The 24,146-nt window shown below is 45.1% G+C and overlaps 1 protein-coding gene across 3 annotated transcripts in view; it reads left to right on the forward strand.

The window, feature by feature from the left end:
* CGNL1 (cingulin like 1) overlaps positions 1-24,146 on the forward strand; it is a 192,437-nt gene that overhangs the window by 34,252 nt on the left and 134,039 nt on the right. Inside the window, exon 1 of one of the 3 annotated variants that reach the window (XM_074393826.1) lies at positions 10,368-10,576. The exons of the other annotated variants lie outside the window; for them this stretch is intronic. The gene's annotated coding sequence lies outside the window, so the exon portion shown is untranslated. Of the gene's footprint in view, positions 1-10,367; positions 10,577-24,146 lie in introns of those variants that run through there. 3 annotated transcript variants of the gene reach the window in all.

Here is a 24,146-nt window from a genome sequence, read left to right on the forward strand (position 1 = left end):
AAAAATTATCTGGGCACAGTGGCATGTACCTGTAATCTCAGCTACTCTGGAGGCTGAGGTAGGAGATTCCCTTGAACTTGGGAGGCAGAGGTTGCAGTGAGCCAAAATTGCACCACTGCACTCTAGTCTGGGCGACACAGTCAGCAGATGGTAGAGTGTTCTGGAAGCTTTCCCATCACCACCTCTCTCTTTCTGGGCAGGCATTTTGACTGTGTCTGTGTGGTCTCAACATGTGTACATGTGTGTGTGGCAGGGAGGGAGGAGTGAGTGTGAAGAGGTCCAATAACAACAATTGAGAGAAAAATTCAGTCTGTTTCTCTCTCTCTCTCTCTCTCTCTCTCTCTCTCACACACACACACACACACACACACACACACACACACAAATTGCCTTTTGACTTCCTACCTTCAGACGTGTGCATTCATCGAGGATATTAGGAAATAACCACTGTGGAGATTAAGGCTGCAGTTCTGCCTGCCAGGAGCTTGCCATCTGCATTGGGCACGTTGATAAGGCACAATCTCAGTCTATGGTTGGGGTGAGGCCAGCACTGGGGGGGCGGGTGTGTGTGTGTGTGAGTGTGTGTGTGTGTGTGAGTGAGTGTGTGAGCACTGAGGGAACAAAAGTTCTGAAATCTGGTCCAGGGAGAGTCGGGAAGGTAAGGCCTGAGGAAGGCGGGCTGGCAAGCTCAGGAAGCAGAGGGGCTCCCTGCATTCGGAGACCTGGGAGTAGGTGCAGAGCCTGGGCAGGGGGCTGGAGACGCCCGGAGCATGGTCTTGAATTCCATGCCGAGGAGTTTGTGTTTTCATCCTGAAGGCAAAAGAAGAAAGAAACCACTGCATAACTGTTAGGCTGAAGAACAAATTGTAAAGATCACAGTGGCCGTGGGGAGAGTGGGTTGGAAGAAAGCAAGCCTGAAGGCTGAGGGCCAACTTAGGAGGCCATGGCTGCAATCCAAGCCAGATATGCGGATCGCTCTCATGAGGGCCACGGTGTGGGCATGGAGAAGTGTGGCTGAGAGGGTTGTGGAGGCAGGGTCAGCAGGAAGCAGCCACTAACTGATGTGGTGTGAGAGGCAGAGGGAGAAGGTAGGACGCTTGCAGGGTCCGAGAGGGTGTGGAGTTGACTCTGGTGCCAGGTACCATTTAAGTCGGGAGTTCTTAGGAAGAGCCAAGTGGGCCTGGGACTGTTTAGGCTTGTAGACATTTTGAACCTACTAAAACAAGAATAGGAGAAGTTCTAAGTTGAGTCTAACCAGGGAGTTGTTCCTACAAGAAAAAAGTAGAGAAAAAAGTCCAGTAAAACCACGGCTTGGTTTGAAAAATCAAGCGGAAAGGGAATTAGGAACCGGAAGTTCCCTGCAGAGCATCTCCATCTGATGCCTCCTGGGAGGACCTTGCTCTTTCCCAGCCTGACAGACAGCAACAATCCTTCTGTTCTGGAAGATTCAAGGCACAAGCCGTTAGCTCAGAAGGTACTTTAGCCGAGACGGTTTGGGGTCCTGACCAGTGAGAACTCACCACTTCAAGGAAGCAGAATCCTGTGTTAGCTGGGGGAGATCATTTGCCACGTGAGGACAAGGATGGAGGTAGCCTGGCCGAGGAAAGGAGGCCAGAGAGAGGACTGTGGAATGAGACAGACTCTGTCACTGTCCCAGGGCTGTCATCTGTCAGCTGCACAGTCCAGTTACTTAAAAGTCCTTATCCTTCGGTTCTCTCATTTTACGAGGTCTTTAAGAAGATTAAATGTGAGCCTAGGCAAGGCGCACAAACAGCACCTGACTCATGATAGTTCCTCAGGAAACCCTAGTTCCTTCGTTGACGTGGAGGATGGTTTATAGCTCCACTGGGTAGGAACTTTGACTTTATTTCCTACCCTTGACTTTCTGACCTAAATGAGGCTTGATGCCTGCGGCCAATTGCCGACTTCTGTCCCCTCTTCTACTCCATGTTGCTGGCTACGTCAGCAGATGGTAGAGTGTTCTGGAAGCCTTCCCATCCCCACCTCGCTCTTTCTGGGCAGGCATTTTGACTGTGTCTGTGTGGTCTCAACATGTGAACATGTGTGTGTGGCAGAGAGGGAGGAGTGAGTGTGAGGAGGTCCAATAACAACAATTGAGACAGAGAAAAAGTACATTCAGTCTACAATATCGGAGGCTATATAATCTGCTAAAAACTTGTAGGAAGTCTTATGTTAACTATTGGTGACACTGTAGGTAGAACCTAGCAAACTGCTTTTTCAAAATGCTCAGCTTCTGCCTCTGAATTTTCTCATGGCTCACAGGGAGTGCCCTTCAGATCTTGTATTAATCCGGATGTATTTGTGTTGCTCTCGCTTCTTTTCTCTTCTGCTAAAAAAGTAAAATGCAATCCTTAATAAGAGACTGAAGTTTGTCACGTTTGTGTCTTGTCAGATTCAGAGGAGAAAAATCAGATTTGCTTGAAAAGAAGACGATAAGTATGTGGCGCTGGTGTTTTCATTTAACAATCTGAAGATAAACTGTAACAGCTTAGAGAACATAACTGTTACGGCACCATAAAGACCAAGTTAAAAAAAAAAAACAACTTTTGAAGGATCTTATTAAAATTTGTCAAATTTATATCATGTTGGATGGTGATATTGGCCATGTTTTCTTAAAATATTACTAAAGAGTGTCATACGTTGGGCTCCAGCCACAGACACGCAGGCTTTCCTGATACCAGCCAGTCTCTGAGTCTTCCTTTTTAGAATATGAGCTTATTTTCTCTAGAATCATCACAGCTGTCTAGAGCCCCCCTGTTCTGCCTTTCTTGGATTCACTGCTGGCTCGATATTTGTTCACTTGGACATTGCATTGTATACCAGCTGTGCTCTCTCTAGGAGTCAAAACCAAATCTGGTTGTCCTTGTCCTCAGGGAACTTGCAGTTTGGCTGTTCTGACATTTCTGCCATGCACTGTCCAGATCCCACTAGTTTTCTTTCCCTCTTTTTTTTTTTTTTCGAGACAGAGTCTTGCTATCTCGCCCAGGCTGGAGTGCAATGGTGCAATCTCAGCTCACTGCAACCTCCACCTCCCAGGTTCAAGCAATTCTCATGCTTCAGCCTCCCAGGTTACTGGGATTACAGGCGCCTGCCACCACACCAGGCTAATTTTTTGTATTTTTGCTAGAGATGGGGTTTCACCATTTTGGCCAGGCTGGTCTCGAACTCTTGACCTCAGGTGGTCCACCCACTTCAGCCTCCCAAAATGTTGGGATTACAGGCGTGAGCCACTGTACCTGGCACAGATCTCACTATTTTTTTTTCCTTCTCTTTTCTCTTTTTTTTTTTTTTTTTTGAGATGGAGTTTCACTTTTGTTACCCAGGCTGGAGTGCAATGGCGCGATCTCAGCTCACCGCAACCTCCGCCTCCTGGATTCAGGCAGTTCTCCTGCCTCAGCCTCCTGAGTAGCTGGGATTACAGGCACACGCCACCATGCCCAGCTAATTTTTTGTATTTTTAGTAGAGACGGGATTTCACTATGTTGACCGGGATGGTCTCGATTTCTTGACCTCGTGATCCACCCGCCTCAGCCTCCCAAAGTGCTGGGATTACAGGCTTGAGCCACCGCGCCCGGCCTTTTCCTTCTCTTTTCTTATGTGGATGATTCCATTGCCCTTTGGTTCAGCTGCTGTATGGAGTTTCTTAGTATCTTACAAGACTTAACTGAGAGCCTTTGTGCCATCTTCTACTCCTTTCCTGGCCCTGAAAGGCTACTTATTTTAAACAAGAGCATCAAATGCTTCTTGGAAAATTCCATCAGAGCTCATATTTTCTGTGTTAGCTGTCGATTGCCTCACCCTCATAGCCCCACTAACGTTCATAGCCTCCTGTTGTGTGAGATTTCTGGGTTTCCTTTTGGGATAGGTTTGGGTTGACTTCCTTCCTCTGCCAAGAGGGCAACCAGCTGATCACAGTTGGGAGAGTTTGTATTATCAGATGGGTGTTGGTGATGTGCCTGAAAGTCACTCCTGAGACTCTCATTTATTTCTGGCCCAGGCTGGAGTTTCATAGGCAGTGGATGTCAGTGGGTGGCCCAAACCACCCTTGTCCTAGCCGCTGACAGGGGCAGTTTCATTCAGAAGGGAGACCTTTTCTGTGCAGATAAAACACTCGGATAACATCTGGAGAAAATCCTTTGTTCTTTGGTTGCTTTGTGGGCTCTTTTCTCTTAAATGCTGTTCCTGACCATGCTCCCGTCTGGGCTCTTTGGTGTGGTTATCTTGATGTTCTCTATATCTCTTAAGGGATGATTGTTTACTGAGTAAATATGAGATGGCATCTTTGATTCTCACATTTGCGAGGAACTGGCTGATGCTGGACTCCTTTTTCAGACCTGACTGTGAATGGATAGCCAGGCCCTGTTTGTCTTCCTCCAACTCATGGGCAACTCACTGTCTCCTGAAACAGCCTGGTTTATCTTGACGCATCTCTGTGAGAAAGCTCATTTCCCCCTTTCGATTGAAGTGGAGTCTGTGTCCCTGGCATATCTACTCTTTGTTCGTTGTGCTAACCTTTGGAGCCACACAGACCGTTTCATTTCCCTTTCACATGACAGCCGTTCTGGTATTCATGTGTGATGAGAGTTGATTGTGTTTCCAGCCCTGCTCCCCTCTGTCTGTACCCAGTGCTGTCTCTTAGCGTTTCACTCTCTTTTTTTTTTTTCTTTTTGAAACGGAGTCTCACTCTGTTGCCCAGGCTGGAGTGCAGTGTTGTGCCTCCTGGGTTCAAGGGATTTCTCCTGCCTCAGTCTCTTGACTAGCTGGGTTTACAGGTATGTGCCACCACACCTGGCTAATTTTTGTAGTTTTAGTAGAGATGGGGTTTCACCATGTTGGCCAGGCTGGTATTGAACTCCTGACCCCGGGATCTGCCCACCTCAACCTCCCAAAGTGCTGGATTAGGGTGTGAGCCACCGCACCTGGCCTTCCTCTTCTTATTCTTTTTTTTTGAGATAAAGTATTGCTCTAGAGCTCGACTGGAGTGCAGTTGCATGGTCGATCATGGCTCACTGCAGCCACGGCCTCCTGGGCTCAAGCCATCCTCCCAGCTCAGCCTCCTGAGTAGCTGAGACTACAAAGTGCACACCACCATGCATGGCTAATTTTTATATTTTTAAAAAATTTTATTTTGATGTAGGCTCTGATGTCAATTTTTGTATTTTTTGTAGAGACGGGGTTTCGCCATGTTGTCCAGGCTAGTCTGGGACTCCTGTGCTCAGGTGATCCATCTGCCTCGGCCTCCCGAAGTTTTGGGATTACCGGCATGAGCCACCATGCCTGGCCAGCACCTCAATCTGGAAACCGCTCTTTCTGGCCACTCTTTCATTTTTCTCTTTTCTTTAAAAAAAAAAAAATCAATCAACAGAAATTTTATTTAGAGGATAGGCACAGCTAACTAGATTTCTTCCCATACCCTCACTGAGTGATAAAAAGTGGATCAAACACTTTTTGGATCTCTCTTGACCTGGCTCGCAGCAATGCTGCTGGGTAGATTTTTGCATGAGTTCTCTCCGATCAGGCTCGCCTGGCCGCCACAGGGCAGCCGCTGGCCTCTTCACCCCCCAGGGTCGGCATCAGTTTTACAGGGAACTTTCTGTGGTTCCTTCCAGAAGATGCCTCCAGAGCCACATTTACGGTCACATGAGCTGTGTTGTTGTACCCAGGGCTGTGGATCTCACGAAGTCACTGGTAATATTCTAACAGAAATGAAAAGTCTTAAAATAAAGCCTCGAGTGCCTTGAAGGCACTATGTGAAGAGAAGGTTTGCTAAAGTGATCTGCGTGTAATAGAATCTGGGTGCTGTTTTTGTAAATCAGACTCTTGCTGATCAGCCTCAAGCAGAGGGGGCTGCCTACGTCAGATGGGAGGGGGGCTGACAGCATCATCAGCAGGTTCCCTTTGCTAAGAGGGCTGCTGGGCCAGTGGCCCCTTCATGCTTCAGGCTCTTTGCATATTCCTCGGAGGCTCTGAGGAAGGCAGCCAGGCCTGCTGTCCATTCGCAGGCAGATTTGAAAAGGGAATCTAATGTCAGCCCTGCAATAAGGGCAGGTTTCTTCCAAATCCGACAGTTGAGAATCCTATCTCCTATTTACTCAGTAGCAGTCATCCCTATATGTATACCGAGCTAAGCACCAAAGATAAGCATAGAACTGAGTGCAGGAGGAACAGTGCTTGGGTCTGAGACAGCTGTGTGGAGTTGTTCTGGTCTCATGGGGAGTCTGCAGTTAACTGCCCTGCCCTGTTGAAACTGGGTCTGTAGTTTCCAGAGGTCACCACGGTGTTTGCCAATCATCTCACAGTGAATTTGTCACCTATGTTCCTTATGCCTTTTGAAAACCAAATCAATAACAACAACAACAACAACAAAAAAAAACACAACAAAAACAACCCACCAAAACCGAGATTTGCTTTCACGTCGCACCCGTTCTACAATCAAATGATTGGTTTCTTAGGCCCAGTTTAGGGTGAGGGGCTTTAGATTCTCCTTGTTAAACTTCGTTTTCGTCAGACTTGATCCATAATTCCAGCCTGCTCATCTGTTTGGCTCCTAAGCTTTCGTCTATTTCATTGTCTATGTTTCCGGAGTTCTAGTGGTTAAGGGAATAGCTTTGGGGGTGAGAGAGAATGGGTGTAAATCCCATTCCACCATTTTCCGGTTGTATGGTTGGGCAAAGGCACAGTGAAGAATTCTTCTGGGGCATTTGATGGAGCGGAGATGAGTGGTGTCTTAAGGAACTCATGGCAGGAGGCAGCAGTCTTGGGAAGTGTGAACTGGGAAAACTGAAAACAAATACATCTCCTTATCTCATCCCAGCTTCAGTCTGAACATTTAAGTCCTTTTTCTTTCCTTCCTGGGGCTGACTCTGCCATATACATGATAGGCAGAACAGTGTCTCTCCAAAGATGTCCACGTCCTAATCCTGGAATTTGCGACGATGCCACCTTGCACAGCAAACAGGATATGCTTAATTTAAAGACCTCGAGCTGGGGAGATTATCCTGGATTATTTAGGATAATCACAAGGGTCCTTCTACGTGAGAGAGGGAGGCAGGAAAATTGGAATCCAAGAAGGAGATGTGGCAAAGGCAGAGAAGATGCTACATTGCTGGCTTTGAAGATGGAGGAAGGGACCAAGAGTAAGAAATGCAGGTGGCCTCTAGGAACAGGAAGAGGCAAGGAGACAGTGTCCCTAAAATGAGGAATGCAGCCCTGTTGCCCCTTGACTATTTGTATCATTTATGCCATTAAATTGCAACAAGATTCCTTCTCTTAAAGTCTTCCAGATTCTACCCACCCTCTTGTGATAATGAGCTCCCCGGGTATCTCTGAGCCCCATTCGGAGGCAGGGGTTGTTCCTGCCTTCACATGTCCGCCATCACTGTTGTCTCCCTCAGTGCCTGGCATGGGCCCACCTTACAGCATGTTCTTGGTAAATGTCTGTGAAAGCCCCCACGAAAAAGCTGATGATGCCTTTCAGAAATCCAGCTGCCTGATTATGGTTCTTTGGCCTCCTTCTGCAGTAGCCCTGCCAGAAAAGGAAATACGGTTAGTCTCTCCTGATTTTCTCTCAGTGAACCTCCAGTGGGATTGAGATGGTGTCCCTGAGTGTCCCTTCCCGGGTGTGGGATTCCCTGCCCTGGGGCCTCTGTCTTGTAAGTGCACCCGCTCTCTGAGACTAACTACTGCTGTCTCTGTCGTCCTCAAATATCAGCGGCTGGATTGAAAGAGCCCCCTGAAATACGGTTTTGATACCTGCTAGTGCTTGAGTGTACTGCAAGTGGGAAGGTACTGTCACATTCCTGATCCCTTTTAGTCCCTGTGTCACCCCCTTGAAGCAGCCCCCTGCTTTTCGATTTGCTCAGCTGTTTTTTTTTTGTTTGTTTTAATTGTAAAGATGAGAGTAACAATTTCTAAGGTTTTACACGTGGGGTTGGAAAGCGACCATTCCGTCTGTTTTGTTTAGAGTTGCAGGGTGGTAACCTGCCCCAAGTCTCACTGCTTGTTTAGGCGGAAGACGTTTCTGTTTCCAATGCTGTTGGAGCCCCAGCTACCACCTCTTCAATGTCATCAGCAGCAGTCTCATTTTCCCCTAAGAACCCTGGCTAGAGCTTTGCATCCTGCTCTTCCTTCTAGTTAAACCAGCATCCTCTCATGACCCCTCTATCCCTGCCGTTAAGATAGCCTTCGTGGTGTCTGGGCCTGCAGCAGCCTGCAGCCGTCTTCCTTCTGTTTTGAATTTGTGATGCTCCAGGAAGGCCTCCAGATTGGCACGCTGCCCTCAGAAGACACTTGGCATCACAGTGTCCTGGGAACTTCTCTCTACTGCTGGGGTGCATACGTGGGATGCTCAGTCAATGCTGGAGGGTTGGTTACCTGGAAACCACATCCTCAGCCTCCCTTTTCTTCATAATCCTCTGCAGGTGGTCCCCCACCTACAAACCAGATGAGTGCCAAAAGCTTATTTTGCAGTTGGCTGATTGTTTGGGGTTAGGATGCATCTTTCTGGGATTCAGTGTCATGAATGGTGATTAGGTGCCAGGCCCCCAACCAACATCTATTCCAGAGTTCAGCTACGATAGTAGCTGTTGTATAGCTGCACTCTGGAGTCATGAAGAGAATGGTCTTTGGAGTCAGACAGGCCTTGGTGACTTCTGGTTCTGCTGTAGCTATCTGGGTGACCTTGGGCAGGTGATTTAAGCACTGAGCCTCAGTTATTTCACCTGCAAAATGTTGATAATTGATGCTTACCTGGCAGGATTGCTCAATAGAGTATATGAGGTATTTAACATAGTACTTAGCACTTGGTAAATGCTCAGTGAATGCTCAGTATTGTTTATTACTCTACTACTATGTATCTGGTTTGTTTAATAGCACCAAATACCCAGTCACTGCTTATGCTGCCATTTCTTTTTCTCTGTCCGCCCCCCTGCCCTTTTATTTATTTATTTTTGAGATAGTCTTACCCAGACTGGAGTACAGTGGTGGGATCTTGGCTCACTGCAACTTCTATCTGTCAGATTTAAGCAATTCTCATGCCTCAGCCTTCCGAATGGCTGGGATTACAGGTGTGTGCCACCATACCCAGCTAATTTTCATATTTTTAGTAGAGATGGGGTTTTGCCATGCTGGCCAGGCTGATCTTACACTCCTGGCCTTAAGTAGTCTACTCACCTTGGCCTCCTAAAATGCTGGGATTGCAGGCATAAGCCACTGTGCTCGGCCTATACTGCCATTTTTATGGGTAAACTGATTCTAAGATCAAACTCTACATTAATCACTCAGAATTGAAATAATGCTTGCCTTTTTTTTTTTTTTTTTTTTTTTTTTTGCCTTCTGGGGATTTCAGATTGTTGGGGAAAACTAGTCTCTCTCATTCATTTATTTAATTCATGAACAATTGCATTATGCCATATATACTGGGGGAAAAGGTGAGGAAGAGACAACATAGCCCCGTTCTCATGGATCTTACAGTTGGATGATGGAGATAAATACTAATTAAAGCAACAACAAAAAAATCCAAATGTGAAATTGCAGCTGCTGTGAAGGAGGGGTGATGGGAAAGGATCTAGGGAGATGTTGCCTGGGTATATGGTGGGTCTCTGGATTGGGTCTTTGTCATTGGGTGGCAGACACTGTCTTCAGTTAAGTGACTCAGAGCTTTGACAGCACTAGCTTTGCAAAGAAACAGGAGTGGAGGTGGCTTGCGCCTTTGGGGTTGGTAGTAGAAGCAGCAGTCCAAGTTGTCCGAGACATTGGGGACAGCATCAGAGACACCTACGTGGCCGGTTAAGGAGGAAGCATTTACACGAGAGGAGTAGCTGGGAAGAGGCATTGCTGGGGAGGAAAGGAGGCTCCCTGCCTGTGGGTCAGGAATGCTGGGTTCTCCAGTGTTGCTTATTAATGTGGCCCCTTGTTTTCAGCCAAAATAACACCCCAGTCTGTGTTTCCTATCACTGTGGTTTCCTGTGGCCAAACCAGTGTAATGAATATCTTGTTCCATATAATTATCTCCATCTCATATCTCATTTTTTGGTACTTGTTTCTTGCTCTCAATCCCTTTCTCTTTCTCCTTTATTCTTTCCTATTTGGTTTCTCCCTTTCTGCTCTGTGACTAAATCAGTTCTCCTGTTTTTCATCCAACTATCATGTCTCTCTTGGAGAAGCATGTTTTCTGGGGAAGGTCAGTCTACCATGTTTGCCCAGCTCTCTGCTTGCTCCTTCTTTCTGTAATACGATGCAGTTTGCAGTTTTTCAGTCCTCTAGTTCTGCTCTCTGGCTTGTGGAAAACTGTCCACAGCTCATAAATTATCACCACGTAGCTCATATTCATACCTTACCTTGTCTAGTCCCTGAGCTCGGAGACTTGCTGGGCTTCCCTTCATGTGTACCTGTGGTGCGATGCTCCGTGTTCACTGGCCCAGCGAGATGTTTGCCCTGTTCTTCCTGGCAGTGGTGTCATCTGAGAGCAGTGTTCTGAGGCCTGACCAGCATGTGTGCCTGTGACCTATTGAAGGACGTATCTCTGCACTGGCCTCCCAGCATGCCAGAGGTGGAGGTGAGTCAGGAGTTTGGGTGTGCAGCGCTGGAGTGACCACATTGACTGCATCAGTGGCTTTGACGGCCTGGTGCCTCCCTTTTCTTGACATTGCTTAAAAAAAAACAAACAAACCCTATTCAGACGCGGTGGCTCATGCTGTAATCCCAGCACTTTGGGCAGCCGAGGCAGGCAGATTGCCTGAGCTCAAGAGTTGGAGATCAGTATGGGCAGCATGGTGAAACCCCATCTCTACTAAAATACAAAACATTAGCTGGGCGTTATGGCATGCTCCTGTAGTCCCAGCTACTATGGAGGCTGAGACAGGAAAATTACAAGAACCCGGAGACAGAGGTTGCAGTGAACCGAGGTCGCGCCACTGAACTCCAGCCTAGGTGACAGAGTGAGACTCTGTCTAAAAAAAAAAAACAAAACAAAACAAAAAAAAAAACCCTTTAATTTTAGAATAGCTTTAAATTGATGAGGAAATTGCAAAGATCATACAGAAACGACACCCAATTTCCCCTATAATCAATATCATACATTTGGTTTGCCACAATTAATGAAAAATTTTTGATAAGTTATTATTAGCTAGAGTCCACACTTTATCCTGACCTTCTTAGTTTTATTTAATGTCCTTTTTGTGTTCCCTGATCCCATCCAGGATACTACACTTAGTTGTCATGGTTTCGCTGTGATGGTTTGAGACATAACTTGTTTTTGATGACATTTACAGTTTTGAAGGGTATTGATAGGGTATTTGCTAGGATTGGAATTTGTCTGATTTTTTTCTCACAGACTGGGATTAGGGGTTTTGGGAGGAGACCATGGAGATAAAGTGCCCTTCTCATCACAGGACATATCAACATGACTTATTACTACTAATGCTGGTCTTGATAAAGTATGTGCCTGGCTCAGTTTCTGTCTGTCCGGTTTCTCCACTGTAAAGTTAATCTTTTTTGCCTCTTTCTCTACTGTAGCTTCTGGGAGGAGGTCACTATGTGCAGCCCACATGTAAGAAGTGACAAGTTGTGATCTCTGTCTTTTAGGGCAGATTCTTTCAATAAATTATTTGGAATTCTGCATGGGCAAGTTGTCTGCTCTTCCCCATTTATGTATTTATTTAGTCATCAATGTGGATTCATGGATATTTAGTACTTTGAGTTATCTAACACTCCTTTATTGTTCGGGTCATTGGGAGATCTTTTACTTGGCTCCTGTGTCCCTTTGATAGACCTTAATCATTGTGGGCAATTTTGTGGGTTCTTTTTTAAAGTACTTTAAAAATTTCTGGCACTATAAGATACTCCATGCTCATCTTGTATATTTCCTGCCGTAGTCTTAGAAGAATAAGCTGTTTATTCAAAGTACCCTCCTTCCTTTTATTGGAGAATTTATTGGTATTAGAGATCACGATCTGGGTGCAAGGTACTTGTTGATACTGTGGTATTGTTGCTTCTAGCTGTTCTCAGCTGAAAGAGCAAGGGAACATAGATGTGTACACTAGCCTGCGTATATAGACATATTTATAAATATTCCTGTATGTAAGCATCTGCATGTCAGGTGAAACATGAGTTTGTACTGATGTCTCCAGCTTGAATCAGTTGCCACATGGGTCATTGGAGCCTCCTCCCCTTGCATGTCTATAACTTCTCCAGCAGTAAGCAGGCTCCCACCACCTGGCCTCAATTTACTTAATTGTTCAGTTCCAGGATACATATATAGTGGTTTTGGAATCATTAATGCATTCCTCTATGGGAAACAACATTATCAACTATAGTAAAATACTTCTGTACAGTACCTTTGCCTTTGGTCTTAGAGATTCCACTCATTTCTGGAGTTATTTAGGTCAGCACCTTTTTCTATCACCCCCTTCAGTGAAGTTGTTTCATATAATTTTTAATGCAGTTAGATTCTTTTTAGTCTGACTGCTCTTGAAAAGAGACAAATGAACGGGAAGATAAAGACTCAACCATTAGGGAACTAAGAAAAAGCTTGTGAACAATTATTTTCTATCTATCGAATGTTTGTTGGCTCCATGCTGCTGGATGATGGTATTCTCATTTCCCATCTGCTTGCTTTTGTTCCCATCCATTTGCTGTGGGCTGAATGTATCCTCACATAATTGATACTGAAAGTTAAAGTCCTAACTCCCGGTATTATGGTATTTGAAGACAGGGTCTTTGGGAGGTAATGAGGGTTAGATTAGGTCACGAGGATGGGGCCCTTATAATGGGATTATTGGCTTTATAAGAAGAGGAAGAGTGAGAGAATCTGTGTGATCTCACCAGGGAAAGGCCATGTGAGGACATAGCAAGAAGACAGCTGTCTGCAAGCCAGGAAGAGAGCCCTCACCAGGGACTGAACTGGCTGGCACCTTGATCTTGGACTTCTTACCTCAAGAACTGTTAGAAATATATTTCTGTTGTTTAAGCCACTGGATCCGTGGTATTCTGTCCTAGCAGCCCAAGCTAATATACCATTATGTACAGAAAAAGTATAGGCATCCCTGTGCTGTCAAGAGGCTCTTAAACTAAATTTCCTAATTCCCTTTCTATCCTTAAATGTGAAAAGGACCCCTCTTTCCTCCGCCACACCTGGGCTTAGGAGATCTGTCCAGGTCATGTTCTTGGTGGTGCCTTTAGATGTGAGAACTCCAGGTTAAGGGTCTGACAAGACTCTTGGCTAAAACAAGCATTAGGATTGAGACATTGTTTCTCAGTGGAAAGAGTATAATCACCTACCTGAAGGAAAAAACGGCCCCTTTCCCTAAATATTCTGAGCCTGCTTTAGAGCAGAAGAGCCTGTTTTTACAGCACAAAGCACCCTGAGAAGGCAGTAGGGAGTGGTGACGTGAGTGGCCTCGGATCTGGGTCCCATCCCTGCTCTTCAGCATGTGGTGCTGCCAGGGGTCGTGTGCTGCTGTGTGGATGGGGGCAGCAGCGGGGTCCTGCCTGAGATCATGAATCTGGATGTGAGTGATTGTTCCCAGGCCTAAGTGAAAGGCTTTCTTGAGGCAGATTTTTCTCTGGGATGCTGATCGTGGGTTTTTAATGTCTCTCCTTTTGTTATTTAGCGTTCTTGGCTTCTTTAGATTTTAGATTGATTATCACGTCTTCTCCCTGCAACTGTCTGCTCATATTTTACAAGCAGAGCAGTCACTGGAGCTGTAAGCAGCCGAGGTGACCAGATGAAATCCATGTGGGGCCCTTTCATCTATAGATGGGTGATTACAAAACAAACAAACAAACAAAAAAAACCCCTTAATCCCTGCCAGAGGGTAACTTCTTTTTATTGTCTCTCTTTTATGTTTCTTCCTTTTTCCTCTTCAGTATTTTCTCCTTTTCTTGTGGTGATTTTTTTTTCTTTTATTGTCTTTTTCATTTCACAACCTGGCACTGTTCTGGTAGGAAGGTCTGCTTCCTGCCACCCTCAGGAAGTCAGAGAACAGGATAAACTTGTCCAGGGCTTCCCCCCACGATTTCCACTGGTGTGACTCAGAGAAGCCTCCCAGGAGAGATCTACCCAGCAAAATAAATTGCACTTTGGTTTTTAATACAAGAACTTGCATAAACTGAGCCCCTAAGAGAAAACAAAGGCATTTAAATACTGTTCTTTTTTTGCAGTTTGCTCTGTGGCCATCCGTTAACCACGCAAATGGAAACGCATATGTTAATGTTCAACGTGGGGTTAGTGTCTGGAGGATTTTTTGGACAGCATAGTTCAGAGTAGGTTAATGTTTAATGTAAAAGTACTTAAATGAGTACTTGGTATATGGTAAGCGTGTTTAAGAGTTAATTGCATTATCATTATTATTGCAAACTAAAAATTGCTCCCAGGTTGCATATTGTGAGATAGTAAGGCGGAGGCGAGGGACCTAGTGTCAGTATTGGCTTTAGGTAGAAGAAAATAAACTGGGATTGCTATTGTTGCATTACTGGTACAAGAAAAGAGATGACGGACGTGGAATTAGATCCCAGAGCGGAGGTTTGGGCCTAAACATTTGGAAGTAGGAAGTTTGAAACTGACTCATCTAAGGGAAGGCAGGGGTGTGTTAGATGGTCCCTGAAAGCCTTTTTGCCTTTAGAATGTTGTTTTATGTATGTACCCCTCCACCTAGAGTAGGATGGGTGCAGAAGGTAGGCAAGAATTGCTCTGGGGGTTCCGTAGAGGAGAGGGAAAGAGGTAACTCTAAGCTGGATGTGATGGCTCACGCCTGTAATCCCAGCACTTTCGGAGGCCAAGGCGGTTGGATCATGAGGTCAGGACTTCGAGACCAGCCAAGATGGTGAAATTCTGTCTCTACTAACAATACAAAAATTAGCCGAGTGTAGTAACAGACATCTGTCATCCCAGCTACTCAGGAGGCTGAGGCAGGAGAATTGCTTGAACCTGGGAGGTGGAGGTTGCAGTGAGCTGAGATCATCACACCACTGCACTCCAGTCTGATGACAGAGCAAAACTTCATCTCAAAGAAACAAAAAAAAAGTGACTCTTTTTTTCTAGTTTGGATTCTCTTACCTTTTTTTTTTTTTTGGCATTCCCAGGATGAGGGGGTATCTCCATTTGCTTCTGCAACTGGCAACTGGCTTTTGTCAAAACACAGACCACACCTCTTCAGCTGATCTTGTCACACCCTTAGGAGCTCAGTTGCAACTCAGGACAACAGGCAACAGCCAGAGGAAGGAAGAAAGTAATAATCCATAAAATTAGGTAATGGTCCTGCTCAGAAATATTTAGCATGCATACCAGGTTACAGACTTTCTCTTTGCACCACCAACCCCCACAGCTGTACACACATTCCTAGAGAGAGGAAGCAAATATAACAGAGATTTCATCCTGGAGCAAAGGGGAGAGTGTGGGGTGGGCATCTGTTTTCTGAGATAGCCTTTTTTTAAATGTTAATTTCTGCATGATTAACATCCCTTGAAAGAGTTATTTTTCCTACATTCTTTTGTTAGCCCATTCTGGTCCATGCATTCCACTCTGGCACCAAAGTTCTTGTTCAGGTCACCTTTGATCTCCGTCCCGCCTCGTGCGGGATGCTCCAGTCTTTGTCTGCTTAATGGCAGCCTTTGGCTTACTTGTCCCCTCCTTCCTTTTTGCAGCCCCACTTCTCCGGGCTTCTGGGATGCCAGGCTCTCCAGGTTTCCTCCCATCCCCTGGCCACTCAGTTGTCTGTGCCTGCTTCTCCCGTTTTCCTTGTCTTCTTAGTGCTGGCGTGCTAGAGCACAGATTCTCGTTCTGAATGTGGGAAAAGCAGGTGATGATTCAGTGGGTCTGGGGTGGAGCCCACGATTCTGCCTTTCTCCCATGCTCCCAGGCGATGCTGTTCTGCGGGGCCACTAAGCCACTGCGGTTCAGCAGGAGCTCCCTCCGCACTTCTCCATCTCCGTGTCTTCCTAGCTGAGCTCTTTCAGTCCCCGGCCTTAAATAACACCTTAGCTCTTATTGGTGACTTCTCACCCAACTTGGGTCGAAACCCAGAATTGTACTCAGGCCCATGACTCCCTGTGGTTTGGCTCCTGCCCATTCCTCTGCCCTTAGCTGCTCTTTTCTCCCCATCTCCCAACTGGCTCTGGCCAAGTCTGCCTTCCCGCTTATTCTCTGACTTCCTAGCACATTTCTCCCTCCTGAGCTTTACGCTTGCTATTCTGTCTACCTGGCACTCACACGGCTTGTGGAGATCTCAGCTTCTCTTTCAAAGCAAATGTTCCCTTCCCAGCCAGGGCTTCCTTACCTGTCTATCTAGAATGGACCGTCACTACCACGACCCTCACCTCACTGTCACCTACCCCAATTCATTTTCTTATCATGCTCTGTGAGTTTCTTATTCATCCGCACTCTCCATACCAGAGTGTGAGTTCTGTGAGAAAAGGACTTTGTCTCCCCATTTAACTGTTGTAGAAGGGTGCCTAGCATAGTAATAGGCTCTTGGTAAGAACTTGTTAGTAATTACATAAAGCATTGGTATGAGCATGTCCCAGATGAGCTGATGACCACTGATACTACCGATCCATTCCAGCGTTTATAATAGTTTGGGTGTCAGGTTATATGATTGTAAGTATCAGGAACTACTGGAAGAACCAAGATGGATAGAACACATAAACGATGCCTTTATACCCCAGGAAGACCCAACAGCTTTATGGCAGACTAGAGAAATGAAGGTTTCATAGTTGTTTGAATTTTAAAAAGGTGATAGATATTGGAGGCATCTCATTGTACTAGGCAGGTAACATCTGTGCAGTGAAATCATGACTAGTAAGTGCCTATTCACACCCTGTAAAGTGATACCGTTTCAGCAAAATTATCATTACCCTGTATATTAAATATGTTGTGAATTTGAATTATATTGCTTTGTAATTATATTTAATGTGCAGATATGTTTTGGTTTTATGGTAATATGAGAACTATAATAGTTTTATATTTGTACATTTTATGAGAAACATTAAGTAAACGCTAAGGATCTTTGACAATTTTTTTTCTCTTTAAAGGCATCTGTACATTATACAAGCTTGTGAAAGACTAAAATAGGAACTAAGCAAGACCGAAGGTGTGGCTGAGGACAGGGCAAGGAAAAAGTTTTAAATTCCAAAACTGCTTGTAAAAAGCTATTTTTAACAAAATAAGAATAATAGGTTGGACATGCTGGCTCATGCCTATAATCCCAGCTACTTGGGAGGCTGAGGCAGGAGGATCCCTTGAGCCCAGGAGTACGAGGTTACAGTGAGCTATGATCTCACCACTGCATTCCCATCTGGGTGTTGGAGAAATACCTTGTTTCAAAAATAAAAATGAAAAAAATAAAAAGATCTTGAGTGGGCCATTAAATTTTAGCATACTTTTAGGATACTGAAAATTTAAAATATCCACATTCAGGCCGGGTGTGGTGAAACAGTTTCTACTAAAAATACAAAAAGTAGCTGGGCATGGTGGCAGGTGCCTGTAGTCCCAGCTACTCAGGAGGTGGGAGAATGTTTCAACCTGGTGCGACGGAGATTGCAGTGAGCTGAGGTTGTAACACTGCGCTCCAGCCTGGGTGGCAGAGTGAGACTCTGTCTCAAAAGAAAAAAAAAAAAAAAAAAAAAAATTTCACATTCATATGAATACGAAAGTTATACTGACAAACCCTAAAAAGCTAAAATGCATCATTCTTTTTTGTTTATATAATTAAAACTTCAATTTTGGCTTACCAGTCTAATTTCTGGTTATTGAAAAATGTGAATCGTGAAACTTCCTTGCTGGAAACATCTATATATTGTAAAATATTTAAATGTAAAAATAATGGAGTGGATGGCTTTTACTCACCAGTTCTAGGGTCTGGCTTAGGAAGGTATGTAGGCAGAGAACCCCAGTTCTAACTTGTGCCCCAGTCTCTCCTGCTTTCCTCTGGCTTCTAGAGATCAGAGAGGAAGGGATTCTGTACTTGCGAAATGGGGCCAAGAAGGAGACACATTCTTTTTTTTTTTTTTTTGAGGCACGGTCTCGCTCTGTTGCCTAGTCTGGAGTGGCATGATCTTGGCTGACTGCAACCCTCTTCCTTCCAGGTTCAAGGGATTCTCCTGCCTCAAACTCCCAAGTAGCTGGGATTACAGGCGCGCACCACCATGCCCGGCTAATTTTTGTATTTTTAGTAGAGACTGGGTTTCACTATGTTTGCCAGCCTGGTCTCGATCTCCCGACCTCAAGTGATCCACCTGCCTTGGCCTCCCGAAGTGCTGTTATTACTGGTGTGAGCCGTGACAGCTGGCCACATTCCTTTTTTTTTTTTTTTCAACAAGACAGGTTCTCTCTCTGTTCCCCAGGCTTGAGTGTAATGGTGTAATCATGGCTCCTTGCAGCCTCGACCTCCCAGATTCAAGTGATCCTTCTACCTCAGCTGCCCGAGTAGTTGGAACTACAGGCATGTGTCTCCATGCTTGGCGATTTTTTTTATTTTGGTACTTTTTGTAGAGACAGGATTTTGCAGTGTTGCCCAGGCTGGTCTTGAACTACTGGGCTAAAGTGATCCACTTGCCTCTGCCTCCCCAAGTGTTGGAATTATAGGCATGGGACACAGCTACTGGCCAGGAGACACTGTCTACTTTGAAAGGGGACACGAATGGCCCTTCTCTCTCATACATTTCCTTTAAATGTATGTGTTTGTTTCTACCCAGTTAATTTCCAGATATAATTTGAGGCTAACAAACCCATCTGTATAGATCTGTGATGCCAGGGAGCCTGAGGCAGCAGATAGAGGCTGGAAAGGGGTGAGGGTGCTTTAGGATGGAGAAAGGGAGCTAAGGACCATGGCACTGCTCGCAATGTCGAAACAAAATGTCTAAACCAAAGGCCATTCTGCAAGTGCCTGAGGGACTGATGACAGCAAGGCACAGCCTGTTTGAGGAGACTTTGGAGTTTGGGTTTGGGTAATCCCCCTTCCTCTGCTGCCCATCTGAGAGAATTCTGGGGAGGAAGATCTTCCTGAAGGATGAGGTCCTTGGTGTCATCAACTTTGCAGGGAATAGCTGTCTGGAACAACAACAGAGAACCTGAATTTATACATGCAGCAGCCTGCTCAGCTTCTAAACATACCTCAGAAGGTTTACTTTGATTTTATTTAAAAATATTTTGTGTGCCTACACAATGTTATCATCCACATTTTTAATAGCCACACTATACAATATAGAGTAGGTTTCTGTGGCAAAATCCAGGTGCCTGTCCTTTATAGCATAGTCTCTCTGGGCCCCCTGCAAACAACTGACTCATGCATTTATGAGACTGGGTTGGTTTGAGAATTGATGACCCCCAGGGATCTGAGAAGGCAGCATGGCATGGACACTTCCCTGGTGGCTCTGGATTTTGTGATCATTTGGCTAAATTTGCTCATGATGCACATTCCCTCACTTCTTTCCCTGTTGAGGACAAAGATGGGATAATTTTCCCTGATTGGATCTGTTGTTTTGAATGACTGAGAAGTGACAGGCTTTGCTGAAAGCACAGAATATTCCAAGGGAGAATACCGAGCTTTGGAATTCACTTCGTAGACATCTCTGAGATGTTCTGGCAACCAGGCTTGTTATAGCTGGCATTGCTGGAATTCCACATGGTCCATGCCTCCCTTAAGAAATGATTGATCACCCCAGAGCCTAATTTCTTCTTTTAGAACATACAAACCTTGTGCTGTGGAGGTTGGAGGTGGGAAGGAAAGCCTCCATGAGGCTGTGGATCTGGTTCTCCTGTTTTAAACAGTTCTAAATATTGGGACTGGAGGTACCTGAAGGATGGCTATTTGTTATGGAAAACTTGACTTTTCATTTTTCTTTTACACTGTTCACATTTTAAAACAAAGTTTAGAGGGCTGTGTGCATTGAGCATGCTTTATTAGTTCGTTCATTCATTCATTCGCTCACTCGCTCATTCATTCATTTATATGTGGATGCCAGAAATGTAGAAAGGAGGAAGGCCTGGCTGAGGAGTGACACTTCCACTGAGCTCTGACAGATAAGAGCTTGTCTTGCTGGGACACCGCTGCTGTGGGACATAGTGACACACTGTGGTCCACAGCCCTCCAGTGACCATGTCAGCCAAATTGAACACAAACTGTGGGAGGCAGAAAAGTGAAAATGTGATCTCTACTCAAGAAAGAGTGCGGGTCTTAGAGACAGAAAGTCTGGGTGCTGTCCCTTGCCCAAGTGTAATGCCTCAGAGGAAATTACCTGCCAGATTAGACATCTCTAAAGCGGAGAAAACAGCTCCTGTGAGGATCCCATCAGGCAAGATGATACAAAGAAAGCACCATGGCTAGCCCCATGGAGGGATGATATGTGTGTCTGACTCAGAATCAGTAGAAAAAGCTTGAAATGTGGTTGCTGGGACAAAAGTAATCTACCAGCGAAGCTGCGGCTGGAGAGCCTGTGCTGAGCCGTGTGGTGCTGGTCTGTGCTGGAATGCCAGGGAAGAGGCGGGAGCTACCTCCAGGAGGCGAGCCTCAAAGAAAGAACAGGATTTTCATAGGTGAAAGGAGACAGCTTTTGACTGGAGGAGAAACAAAAATGTCTAAAGTAAAGCTTATAAAAATAGTGTGGGCTGGGCGTGGTGGCTCACGACTGTAATCCCACTTTGGGAGGCCGAGGCGGGTGAATCACTTGAGGTCAGGAGATAGAGACCATGCTGGCCAACATGGTGAAATCCTGTCTCTACTAAAAATGCAAAAATTAGCTGGGCATGGTGACACGTGCTTGTAGTCCCAGCTACTCCAGAGGCTGAGGCAGGAGAATTGCTTGAACCCTGGAGATGGAGGTTGCAGTGAGCGGAGATCGCGCCACCGTGTTCCAGCCTGGGGCAGAGCTAGACTCTGCCTCAAAAAAAAACTGAAAAACAATTATTGCTGCACAGTGTAAGAACAGAAACTTCTTTTGCTGGGTACTTGCAAAAATACTCCCTTCCTTTTGGTAACCTTGTCTGATGGTATTAATGCCAACAGTGTGAACTTGAGCATAAGGTCTGCCCTGGGTTTGAGTAAGTTTTCAGGGCTGAGTTGACTACACAGTTACCAGTGACAACACTAAGAAGTCTAAGCAGGGGGTAATTTATTTCTTGGACATTTTGGCCTCAGTGTAGATTTCGGTAAGTATCATACGTCAGGGATGGCAAGTGCACTTTATTTTGTGTCTGCACTAAGCAACCAATTGGGAGTGACTGCAGGGATGCAGTGTGGAGGAGGATTCTGAAGCCAGATCTGTGCTTAGAGCGAAAATGGTCGTAACCCGTTTTTGATATAATTTGAGCTTAGGCTTCATAGAGGAAACTACAGCACAAATGGCATGGATCTGTCACCTCTGGTTGAGAGGTTTTCTATGTACATGGCAGTATGATGATGTTCATTTATTTACCCAACAAATATTTATTACAGCTCCACTATGGACATAGCATTGTACTTTAGATTCTCAGCCCTCTGGCTTCTTAATTAGTTAATAAAATATTTCAGGATACTGGAGGTAATGCTGCTTGGTTAATTAGTGAGGTTTTTAGTCTTTTCCTCATAAGTGTTTAAAAACATTTTATGAACAAAGCCAGCTTTCTGGTGTCCATAAATGCTACATTGAATTCTTTCTCAGATCCCTGTTATTATTATTTTTTGAGAACAGGGTCTCAGTATGTCACCCAGGCTAGAGTACAGATCCCTGCAGTCTTGACCTCTCTGGGTTCAGCTGATCTCCTATCTCAGCCTTCCAGGTAGCTGGGACTACAGTCAGATACCACCACACCCAGCTAATTTTTCTATTTTTTCTTTTCTTTCTTTTTTTTTTCCTTTTGAGACAAAGTTTTGCATTCGTTGCCCAGGCTGGAGTGCAGTGGTGTGATTTCAGTTTATTGCAGCCTCTGCCTCCTGGGTTCAAGCGATTCTCCAGCCTCAGCCTCCCTAATAGCTGGTATTAACGGGCATGTGCCACCACACCTGGCTAATTTTGTATTTTTAGTAGAGATGTATTTCCATGTTGATCAGGCTGGTCCCAAACTCCCTACCTCAGGTGATCTGCCTGCTTTGGCCTCCCAAAGTGCTGGGATTACAGGTTTGAACCACCACGCCCAGCTTAATTTTTTGTATTTTTCCTAGAGATGGTGTCTCCCTATGTTGCCCAGGCTGATCTCAAACTCTTGGGCTCAAGTAATCTGCCTGCCTCAGCCTCCCAAAGTGCTGGGATGACCAGTGTGAGCCACTGTGCCTGGCTGATCCTTGTCATTTCATTTAGCACACAGTATGTGATTTTCCTAATTACTTTATGAAGTCATCATTGGCAGTCTGACTTTACAGACAGGAAAACAGAAATTAAAAAAACTTGTCTAGCCTGGAACCAACCCAAATGCCCAACGATGATAGATATGATAGGGAAAATGTGGTACACATACACCATGGAATATTACGCAGCCATCAGAAACGATGAGTTCACGTCCTTTGTAGGGACATGGATGAACTTGGAAACCATCATTCTCAGCAAACTGACACAAGAGCAGAAAATCAAACACCACATGTTCTCACTCATAGGCGGGTGTTGAACAATGAGAACATATGGACACAGGGAGGGGAGCACTACACACTGGGGTCCGTTGGGAGGAAATGGGGGAGGGACGGGGAGTGGGGAGGTGGGAAGAGAGAGCATGGGGAGAAATGACAGATACAGGCGAGGGGATGGAAGGCAGAAAACCACACTGCCATGTGTGTACCTATGCAACAATCTTGCATGTTCTTCACATGTACCCCAAAATCTAAAATGCAATTAAAAAAAAAAAAAACTTGTCTAGAACCGATATTGGACTTGAGCCAAATGTTAGAACTGTTTCCTGCTTTTGCATCTCGGAATCAGGCTCCATGACTTGTCTTCAGAATCGTAAACTTCTGTAGCTTAGCTCTGCATTGGTGGGAGAACTTTGAGAAATCTTTTAAGGCTCAAGAGGTGAAAAAGATGAATGACTTATTTAACCCTTTTTTTTGGACGTGAACTCCATTTTTTTCAGTGATCATAAGGTATTTAAAATATGAACCACTGGATTTATTAAAGGAATAAAAATAAAAAATTAATAAAAATTAAATTGGTAACATATGAACACTGTAAATTAAGTGATGATGTATGTGCTAATCAGTTAAGAGAAGTGAGATCAAGGGAAGTGAGAGCTTCCATAGGGAAAGGAGGTAGGTAGGCTTCCATGGGGAGGTGGGAGCTTCTTGGGAGACAGCCACTTGGTGCCCATGCTCCCAGGGCTGGCATGGATTAGATGAGTTGAGTCCTAGTGACTCCAGATTTTCTTTTCTTTCTTCTTTTTGAGATGGAGTCTCACTCTGTTGCTCAGGCTGGAGTGCAATGACAGCATTTCGGCTCACTGCCACCTCCGACCCCCGGGGTTCAAGTGATTTTTCTTGCCTCAGCCTCTCAATTACTTGGAATTCCAGGTGCCCGCCACCGTGCCTGGCTAAGTTTTTTTGTGTTTTAGTAATATTTTTAGTATTTTGCTATGTTGGCCAGGCTGGCTTGAACCTCTGACCTCAGGTGATCTGCCCACCTCAACCTCTCAAAATGCTGGGATTATAGGTGCGAGCCACCGTGCCTGGCTGACTCCAGATTTTTAAACTCCTGGTTGATTCCCAGCTCTCCAACCCTAGTAAAAGAAGCCTGTTTACAGGCTTTTCTTTTTTGCCATTTTCCTTTTTGTATGAGCTGGGTTTAGGGGGAAGCTGTAGCAGTCAATATTAAAGTTTAATTTTTTTCCCCGAAATAGAAGTCAGCCTCGTTTAAAGAGATTCAAACCATCCTGAATTGTGTAAAACAGACAGCAACTCTGCTTTCATTTCCAAACCTCAAGTTTATTTTTGAAATGGTTTTTCCAGGGATTTCTAAAGGCTTGACTATGTACAAAGACACTTCCTTTGAAATCTGAAGAGTTTGGTCAGTTTCCTACATTTGCACTACAAAACATGGAGAGAGGAAACATAAAGCTCAGGTTAGGTAAGGTTGCCTCTGTCTGTCATGTTAGGGAGTATGTCGAAACTCACATGCATTTCATTAATCTTGGTTTTCCACACCCTGATCTTTCAATTTCATTTAGTTGAGGA

This window comes from Saimiri boliviensis, chromosome 2 (assembly GCF_048565385.1).
Source record: "Saimiri boliviensis isolate mSaiBol1 chromosome 2, mSaiBol1.pri, whole genome shotgun sequence".
NCBI lineage: Eukaryota > Metazoa > Chordata > Mammalia > Primates > Cebidae > Saimiri > Saimiri boliviensis.